The sequence below is a fragment of the Betta splendens genome, chromosome 11 (genome assembly GCF_900634795.4).
Source record: "Betta splendens chromosome 11, fBetSpl5.4, whole genome shotgun sequence".
NCBI lineage: Eukaryota > Metazoa > Chordata > Actinopteri > Anabantiformes > Osphronemidae > Betta > Betta splendens.
Window position 1 is genome coordinate 13,399,118 of NC_040891.2, and position 9,619 is coordinate 13,408,736.

At 46.4% G+C, this 9,619-nt stretch overlaps 1 protein-coding gene across 1 annotated transcript in view; it reads right to left on the reverse strand.

Moving 5' to 3' along the window:
* LOC114865226 (uncharacterized) overlaps positions 1-9,619 on the reverse strand; it is a 31,918-nt gene that overhangs the window by 12,708 nt on the left and 9,591 nt on the right. The window contains exon 2 of the mRNA XM_029166174.3: positions 9,174-9,276. The gene's annotated coding sequence lies outside the window, so the exon portion shown is untranslated. The remainder of the gene's footprint in view (positions 1-9,173; positions 9,277-9,619) is intronic.

Genomic DNA, 9,619 nt, shown 5'->3' on the forward strand with positions numbered 1-9,619 from the left:
AACACGCATACAACACATGCAAATACAACGTTTTACAATCACACTAGTTGTCAGGATAAAAAAACAAACCACCAAATTCCAGGATCTCCCGTGAGACCACACTGGTGGTTGGGTTTTGAACAGTAAAATGTTTAAAAATGGTGCATTTATGTGTATTGCATGTTTTGTTTTGTGGCAGGTATGGAGACGAGCCCTTGTCTGTCTGCGTCAGCTTATTCGGCTTTGGTTTGTATAAAAATAAATCCAAACTCTGGCCTTTTTTCCTCAGACACAAAACTGTAAACAGGCGTCCTGTCTGTGTAGGAACATGACACACAGCACTTCTACTGTTGTTTTTCGATCGAGTTGCGTTTGGAGCAAGGCCCCTGTGAAATCAGTCATTCAGCTCAGATCAGGCCGGTAAATGACCTTAGATTGGAGCGGCATATGTTTAAGAGGATTACGCCTGTGCTGCGAATCTGGCACTATTCAGTGGCACTTGCTGGGTTTAATACCAGCACAGCACGTAACTGACAGGTGCTATTTCTAATATATAAGCAAAGAGTGGAGAGACGCCTGGAAGCAGTGAACACATGCTCTGTGCGTCCCCACATGCTTCGGGTTCCGCTGTGCGATACCTTACGTCAAATGATGACACGCTGCTATTTTTAAGCAGCATTTATAGGCCGATCACTGTAAATGAGAGGGCGGAGGCCTGCGTGTCTAAATCAGGCGCCTCCTAATGTAAGGCAAGGACAAAACCCTGACAGCAGGACGGTCCATTTACTCATGGTGCCCGTGTTTCAGATGTGAGAGGACGCGACATGTTCCTGGCCTGATATGAAACCTCCCGCATTCGCGGTCGTTCCCGACGCCGTCCACGTGCACCGTTCTTCCGCAGACGCGTCAGTGTTTTGGGGACGACAGCGCTGTCACACGCACGGCAGTGACCCACTTCCACCTGTGTCTATGAAACAATAGGGGGAGAAGCGCCTCTCTCCGGGGGGAGGCACGCATGGAAAATTCCTCCTTCAGTGGCCAGAGACGCAGCGTGGGGCGCCAGCGACGCCTGCACAAACTTGGCTTTGTTCTGAGGAATCCCTGCGGATTTGCAAAAACACTTCTCGGCACAAAAACAATGACATTTCTCCACGAGGAAGAAATCGGAGGCTTTGCTTTTGTGTCCAAACAACCAATCAAACATTCCTGCCGTCTCCCATGACCCCGCGCTGTGACTGAAGGACAAACGTGAAGCAGTTGCGTAATATTGTCTGGACGACAGTGCTGTGATTAACTCAACCTCCTGTTTCCATTTTCACTCCCCTTCGTCCGTGACCTTGTGAGGGAACAGCATCTAATCCCACTTTAAGTGCTCACATCAAGTATAAATCATAAATATTGTGTGGTGGCCAGCAGCCTGTGTGTGTGTCTTCCACGGCGACGTTCCAAACTCAACGTGGGAGACGTGTTGTTTGTTTAAACATCACACTCCTTCACACATCAAGAGAGTGACAGTGGCTACAGAAACCTGAGCCCACACTTAGCAGCCGCTTTAGACTGGGAGCCATGTCACAGCATTTGCTCCACGATATTACACAGAGCGCAGATGATTGAATTACTCCATTGGAACGGTTACATAAGGACGGCAGTGAAACGCCCTCCGCTCCGGCCGCGACGCTGCAGCAAAGCAATGAGTTCATCAAGCAGTTCAGCCCAAGATGCCGTCTTTGAGTTTCAGCGTCTGGAGTGTGTCAAACTGGAGCAGAGGCTCCACAGCACAAAGCACCGACGCCGAGGCGTCTCCAACTCTGCTGTCACTCAAACGTTAGCTAAGTCTGTAATGTGAGGAAGGCGTAAAGCACAGTAACACATCACTGACCCTGCTGTGGTCTGAGAACATTTGGTAAACAAACAGATGGGCAGTGTAAAACCACTGACGGTGAAAGGAAGCAGGGCCTGGGGACGGATTTTAAAATGCTGACGTCAGGTTTTGGCTTGGACAAATTACCCACTCTCAGTCTCAGGGCAAAGCCTTCACAAAGCTACAGGAGAAACCATGATGCCCTTCATTTGTGGCCCAATTACATGTTATAGAGCAGTGAAAACCAGCTTGGATCGAACCCGTACAACACACACTTAACAGGTACAACACAAAGCTGTGAGTCACACCTCTCACCCTCAGCACAGACAGCGTCCAATGAAAGCAGCCTCCCAGAGCAGAATCAGAGGATGTGAAGCGAGCTCATCGCCCGTGCTGGAGGTGACGAGTCTGTAGATGAGGTGACGGCTGAAAGTGGACGGTGTGAAACATCCACCATGTGAGGCAGAAGTCCCAAGACGGCTCAACAGATCATCCTGCGCTAGTGTCGAACAGTGATTTATGCATCGAACACGTCACCCGTGCTCGTGTTGCATTAGTTGACTAGTTGTGGTCAGAGAGATGACGGCACATGTGAACAATGACCCATGAATAGACAAAAAGCAGAGTAAACAACGAAGACAGCAGCAGCAGCACTACTTCAGTCTGTTCCCATTCATTCATCAAAAATCTGATGGCTGCCACATTAACGTACTGGCGTCATGTGCACACGTGTCTCGACCTCAGCAGTGCTTTTAACTCCAATTGTCCATCTGGTGTTTCATGACGTGTGTGTTTAAAAAATGACTTTCTGGGTTTAAGCCTCTGTTACAAAACTCTGCGATGGATTCAAATGAGTGAGAGATGCAAAAAGACGAGGCCAGAGCTAATCACAACATTTCATACACAACCTTGTTACACTTTAAATTTATGCTAAATGCAGTCACTCACATTTCACTGCTGAATGCTAAATGCTTCATTAAGAACAAGTGTTTAAAGGTCGAGTCAAGGTCATCGGTGATTAGATCCCACCTCCTCCTTCAGGCTGCAGGACTTTGGGCTGTTTGTCCATCCAACCACAGCAGCATTAACCCAGATACAGAGCGCCTTGGTGAACAAAAGGCTGACTGTTACACAACACCGTCCTCTGAGCACAGCATCACCCACAACCCAAACGTTTTCTACATGAGAAGATAAAGACGCGATAAGAAGCCGCTTCATTCACTGCTGTGGATCCTCGGGTCGAGTGACACAGCGTCCGAGGTCGAGTGGGCCGACGGCCGCGCGTCCACGCAGCTGGAATGAGCTAAAGAGCTTTCGTCTTTCACAAGGATTTGTTTTCCTCTGCTTCTCCGGCCTCGGTTTATGTAAAAGTAAGAGTGGCAATCGAGCCAAATGACGTCAGTCGCAGATGAAGAGTGACTGAAAGCCGGGACAGAGGGACAAATTAAATAACAAACGTAATCAGGACAAAGTGCGATTTCATGGTTAGGATGACTGAGCTGCATGATCACATCCTGCTATTCTGATAATATTCCACAGTTTTCATTTCCAGCCAGGTGTTCAGACCAGCAAACAGCAGATCCTCCATCACTGTAGCTGAAGCTTTCCTGGACTCAGCAGCAGCAACACGTCTTCCACTGACACAGCAGTTTCCAGGCCTCAACTCCAATCAGCAGAATAAATCCTGAAGTCAGTGAAAAGGAGCAGGAGTTGAACTGACTTTCTAAAATAAACCTGCTGGAAGCAGTTCATGCACTCGTCTTTGCCTTTGAATTAAGACGTGCGACGACCTGCAAACCACATCATGGAATTATTAATCTCCACGTTATCTGGTGGGGAAATTTCCGTCACAGCTGGCTGAGGCAGAGCCGCTGGCGGCGCGCCCGTCGGGTCCACAACTTGGGTCACACTCGGCAAAGTCACCGCGAGGTCAGACAGAAGGACACAGACGGATCATGTAATGGGTCCAGCTGACGGGTAGAGGCTTTGAATGAGGGAAGATCAGCCCCGTTCACTACACAAAACAAGGACCGCCTCGGGTGAAGGGACCAGTCAAACCACTGGTAGCAGCCTGGCTCATACTGGGCTCACTGGTGAGCTACAGTACAAAAGGAGACTTCACAGCGACAGTAACATGAGACGACCGACGTCACTACAAAGAGCTGCAGAGACCGACAGTGACGTCTTCGTATCTCTGACTGTTCCATTCGCGTGGGATATTTGTTCCAGACCACTTAGCACTTCAATGGCTTTGTTCAGTCCCCTTCATTGTATTTTTACAGTCTTTTGTGCGCAGACATAAGCTTTGTTCTAGTGTTTGTTGACTGATGTGAAATAAAAACCTGAATCATAAGGTGAACTCTGCCTTTATTTGCTTTTCTGAATTAGTGCAGCTGAATTTGAATATTGTTATACAAGAGTTATAGCCTTACATAATGGCATTTTGCATCTGAAATAAGGCCTCTCAGTTATGCAAACAACCCCTTCAGAAACCCTGACACACATATCTGAACACACACGTCTTTCAATTTCAAAGAAGGAATGAACAGAACACTTAATCCTCATACTACAAACCAGTTAAGCTTTTGATCTGTCCATTCTGGAAGCAGAAGCGTGTATTACTTTAAAGTGAAGAAAAGCAGACTGACGTCTCCTTTTGGATCATGATTGTTGTGCCTTCCATTATTTGTATGCTTTGACTGAGTGCAGGACGAGCCCGGCGAACTTTTAGGAAGTTAAAAGTAGTCTTTGAGGTTTATGACACGAATGCCTGATCCACGGTCCCACTAATGTAACATGACAAGATGGAAAGTAGGTCAGGACTCCAGTCCAGTGTTTGAACAAGTCATATCCTGAATGTGCAATGTATTCAAACAAGCAGTGCCTCTGCAGCGCGACTGCCTCCAGCTTCTTTACATACCACACAAGGTTCACCTGCTTTGTTTGTTAATACTACATCCAGCATCTGCGGATGCAAGTTATTTTTACATTTACGTCACCTCTCGCCTCATTTCCTTGGAAGGCCTGAATATCAGCCCATGTGCACCTCCACTGGCATTTTTCTAACTAGTACCCATTCTTTGATTTCAGAATCTGGCATCTGGGCCCAGCTTCGCGGCTTCTGTGCAGTCAGAAGACGAACTGGGAAGATGGAGGTCAGGGAGACACCGATACGCATGACCTGAGATCTGGGCAGCTGAGCACTTTTCCCCTGTGAATAATGAACGAACACCACTAAACACTGCAGCTCTGACTAAAGAGGAGCAGGCTCCGCTCTCCCAGCATGCACTTTGAAGAGATGACTAACGCACAAGCCCACATTTGTTAATTGTTACTGCTCTCCAACGTCCTCTCAAAAGCAAATCGTAGAGTTTATGTAAGCCGTTCAAAATGTCAGGTACTCTCAGATCTTTGTTCACTTCATGCTGACTGCTTTTATCAGAGCTCAGCTGAGCATCCAGTGCAGAGTGGATGGAAGAAATAGAGAGTTCTGCATCTCTGCATCAGGACAGAACTTTACTGTGTGGAAATAGTCTCATAGCTCTGCGTAAGATGTGAAGCTGCACACAGCAGGAAAGCAGCTATTTTGATCCACAAAGACAGAAATTGAATCTACTCCACTGTGTTTGTCTCGTCAGAGTCGACTGGCTGGAACTCTGTGGTCACAACAAACGTCGTCCCTCATTCAGTCATTGCTCCAGTTCTTTAACCTGAACGTGTTGCTGTGTGGGTCGTGTGCTGTGTGCTGCAACGCCTGTCAACTCTGATGCGTGACTGTTTTAACTACAATGAAAGTCACCGTCTCATTAATGTGGGTGTTTGGATTTGACTTTGTTTATGAGAACACTGCTTCCTGGTTTGGAGAATTTCTCAACGTATTTCTGTGGTGGATAAAAACATTTCAGACTGACCTTAGTCCTACAGTGCTGAGCAAAATTGATCATATGATGCAAAATGTTACTTTGATTTTTCGTGGATGCACTGATAAACATGGAGCTTTAATCCAGAAGGATTACTCATTTTATGTCTGTTTTCACTGTTTGTCTCGGCACGAACTACAATTATTTAAATGCATGTTTGGGTGCTAAAGACAAAAACAGAGTCTGGCAGCCGACAACAGCTGATCCTCCCACAGCGGCTGCAGCTGCAGGTCAGAGACCGTCTCCCCCGCCTGCTTCTTTCTTTGGAGCCTCTTATTACATAACTAAGTCCAGCACTAACAAGAGAGAGGAACGCAGTCAAAACACATGAGCTTCAAACCTGTTTCTACATCCGACCTTTGCCACGAGTCAGAAGGAAGTTAATAAAAACAGGATTAAAACTATATTAATCTATAAATAGTGCAGCCAGCTGCAAGCAGACAGAGCAGCAGTAGTAGGATTTAACAATAATAGACCGCAATGTCCTTAAATGTTATCTCCGTCTGACATTTTAAAACTACCTGACAGATTAATTACCATCAATCTATGATAAACTTTTTTTTCATCTAACCAGAATATTGAAAGTAAAGCAGATTGAGGTTTTAGTCGGCCTGGACTGACTAAGATCTGTGTGTTTGGATATGGACTCAAACACATTATGTAAATGTTCCAGTCATCTTTCTCATGAAATGTGCAGTGACCCGTCACCAGCAGTAGCTGCTTCTGGACTGCACCTGCTCCCAGTTCCTCATCCTGCGGGTCTCACCCACATCACAGCACACAGGCTCATCAATATTAGAGTCACAGCTCCAGGTCGATGTCATCGTCCTGGACACCCGGCGGCAGTGACGTCATGTAATCCATCCCTGCCTAGCTGCTGTTCTTCTGGATTAGAACACTCCGCAGGGTGACACAGCAGCGACGAGCCAACATTGATTCTTGGCAGCGTGGGTTCTACATCCTATTGGCTGTGTGCATGTGGCGCTGCCATCAAAGCAGAGGCTGAACCAGCAGACTCATTCAGTGCATTACATAAATAGATAAAAGCCCAATTTAACAAAAGGAATAACAGGGACGTGAGGATTCACCTCTTACGGCATCATACCAGATGCACAGTCTCCTCTATGAACTCAAGCCAGATGCAAAATTATTGCAGCACTAATGCACTTAGTCGGCCAGTAATTGTGATCTATTAAAGGGAAATAACAAAAATGTGCACATGAGCTCAACACCAGTTATTTCAGCAGCTCACTGTTAAGTCTGTTAAGCAGTGGTTCTGTCAGAGCTGCAGCTTCTGTGAGGACCAAGCAGCCTCCAGGCTGTTCCTCCAGAGTAAACGAAGAGGACGGAGGCCGAGATGAGAACACAGAACAGACACGACAATCAGTGCGAGTCGTGACGAAACTGTTTAAATTCCAGAAGCTCTGATTCAACAGGTGAGTTTCAGAGTACACACCTGTTTACTTAAACATACTTTAAACAGTTGAAGCTCTTTACATTCGGTCATATACTGGAGGCTCCGGCCTGTTGAGTAACGGACAGGTTGGGCCCAGTGTGAGGCAACATGCGAGTTCTTCCTGAAACTGGGTACAAAGCCTTGGTTACAACCAGGTCTGTTCCAGGAAGCACATGTTTTTAATCCATCTTCAGGAAGTGATCGTTTTCCTTTTGTAAAAGTCTGAAGCACAGGTTTCGTGGCCAACTCAAACATTGTCTTTGTGTCAAAACCAACCAAACTGGACTGTTTTTCCATGAATGTAAATGAGCCAAAGTCACCAAAACCTGAGGGACTCAGAGAGAGTCTGTGGGAGGAGAGCGTGTTGGTCACATCTGCTGCATCTGTCCCACAATCAGCTGCTGTGAATACTTATGTTTATTAACATTCACAGTTCAGTCTTGAGTACTTTTAACTACTCAGCTGATTCATGTGTCTGGTTTTTGTCAAACTTCAGGTTTATGTATGCTAATTGTAAGATGTGAAGTCATGTTGAATGTAAACACAATTTTCACAGGAGGCTGAGTAAGTTTATACAACCATCTCCTTGCTTTTGTTTCTGCTTTTCTCTACTGGTATTTGTGTAAAACATCAGTTTGCACGGCAGCTGCTGTCCCCTGTGACCCCGAGGAAATGAGGTTAATGTCATGTCTCTACTTGAACGATTGATGTATGTTTGCACTGTATGGAAATGACTCAAATGACACCTCCCACAGACATCCTCTCCCCAGTATCACACCACATCCCTGACTCTCCCAGTAGTGAGATAAGCCTTCAGGAGTGGTTGTGTAACCCCTCCAGCACAGATCATCTATAAATGATGACACGTCAACTCATCACACTCACTGGTTGGCAGCACTGCTTAAATGGACACACACCCGTCAATCACCAGAAAAAGGAAGATGACATTTAAGAACAGAGATTAAAAGTCAGTTATTCAATGCAAACTGGCATTAAGGGTTTAATCTTTTAGTGTGATGTAATACGTCATTAATGTCTAAGAAGCAGGGACATCTGAGAATATGAAATATAAAAGCATGTGGGGACGGGTGGGCCGTCTTTAAATTAATTTTTTTCCATCAGGCGAAGTCCTTGGGGGTGGACGGGCCGGACTGCTCTACTATAGTCTGAGTAAAGTGCTGTGTCCCCATTCCCAGCAGACGTTGGACTGTCACTGCTCTAGAAGTGCAGTGGCACAGTCAACTTTCCATCCTCTGGTCCATTATTCCATCCAGTGAGCGCTCTGTGCATGCCCGTGCTCTCTGCTAATCACTTGACCTCACTTAATAAGACTTTCGTCACCGCTGCTCTTCAGAGGAAGCTCGTTGTGCCGTGGAAGAGACCAGAGGGTTTGAAGTGCTGCCGTCTTATCTGGAACCTCTGAGCGCGTATCGCCAGTGGCTCCGAGGGTCTGTTTGTGTGTGAAGCAGCACCGATAACTGAAAGTGAAAACACACAGGCTCTTGTGCTTGCTGGTAAATGCCCTTCACCCTCTGAACCTACCAGCCCATTTCACATGCAATATGGAGAAAGAAAGTATGTCACATACAGAAAGCCCAGCTCTTTACTGTCATCTCACATTTAAAAATAAACACCAACACGTCATGTCGGTCCTTAAGACGACTCACACTCACTGCCTGTTCCTATTTATACGCCACTGACTGTGTAGGATGCGGCCCTTCACCTCCACCCATATGTAACCAGTGACCTCAGATAAAGATAGACATGAGTCCTCCCTGCACTGGATCATGATGGGAACCAAACTCCCCGACCTCTACGGTGAAGCTGAACCGACTCACACCCACTCCTCTCAGGTTGTTCTCCACCTGCCGCTAATCAGGTTAAAGATAGTAAGCGGTGAGCCAGGGCTGCGCACAGGGTGACCTAGTGTACAGACTGGGTGATCTCAATCCCTCACCTCCTCAGGTGTCCTGGTTCCCATCCACGACGCTGACTTGGTGCCACTGAATCAGCTGAATAAGGCTGCAGCAGGAATGTGGTGGGAAAACACAGCTGCAGACCTGTGGGTCAGGGAACGAACACATATCACACATTGTTTAGTTTGTGTTTACTCAGTTGTCTATAAAAATGTACTTTATTACTACTGTACTGTACTTATGCACCAAATGAACAAACTAAGCTGTTCCTCTCAGTCTTCAGTCTGATGACATTTCCACCAAATGTTAAACCACTCATTCAGTGACTAAACACAATTCCACACTAACCAGTGATTTGTTTGCTGTCTGTTCTTGTGAACATTCCTTGTGTCAGTATGTTGATCCATATCAAGAATTGCACATCCGATTCGACCAATCATCCCGTGTCTGCGTCACGGCTCTCGCTAACTCACATCACGAACTGTCC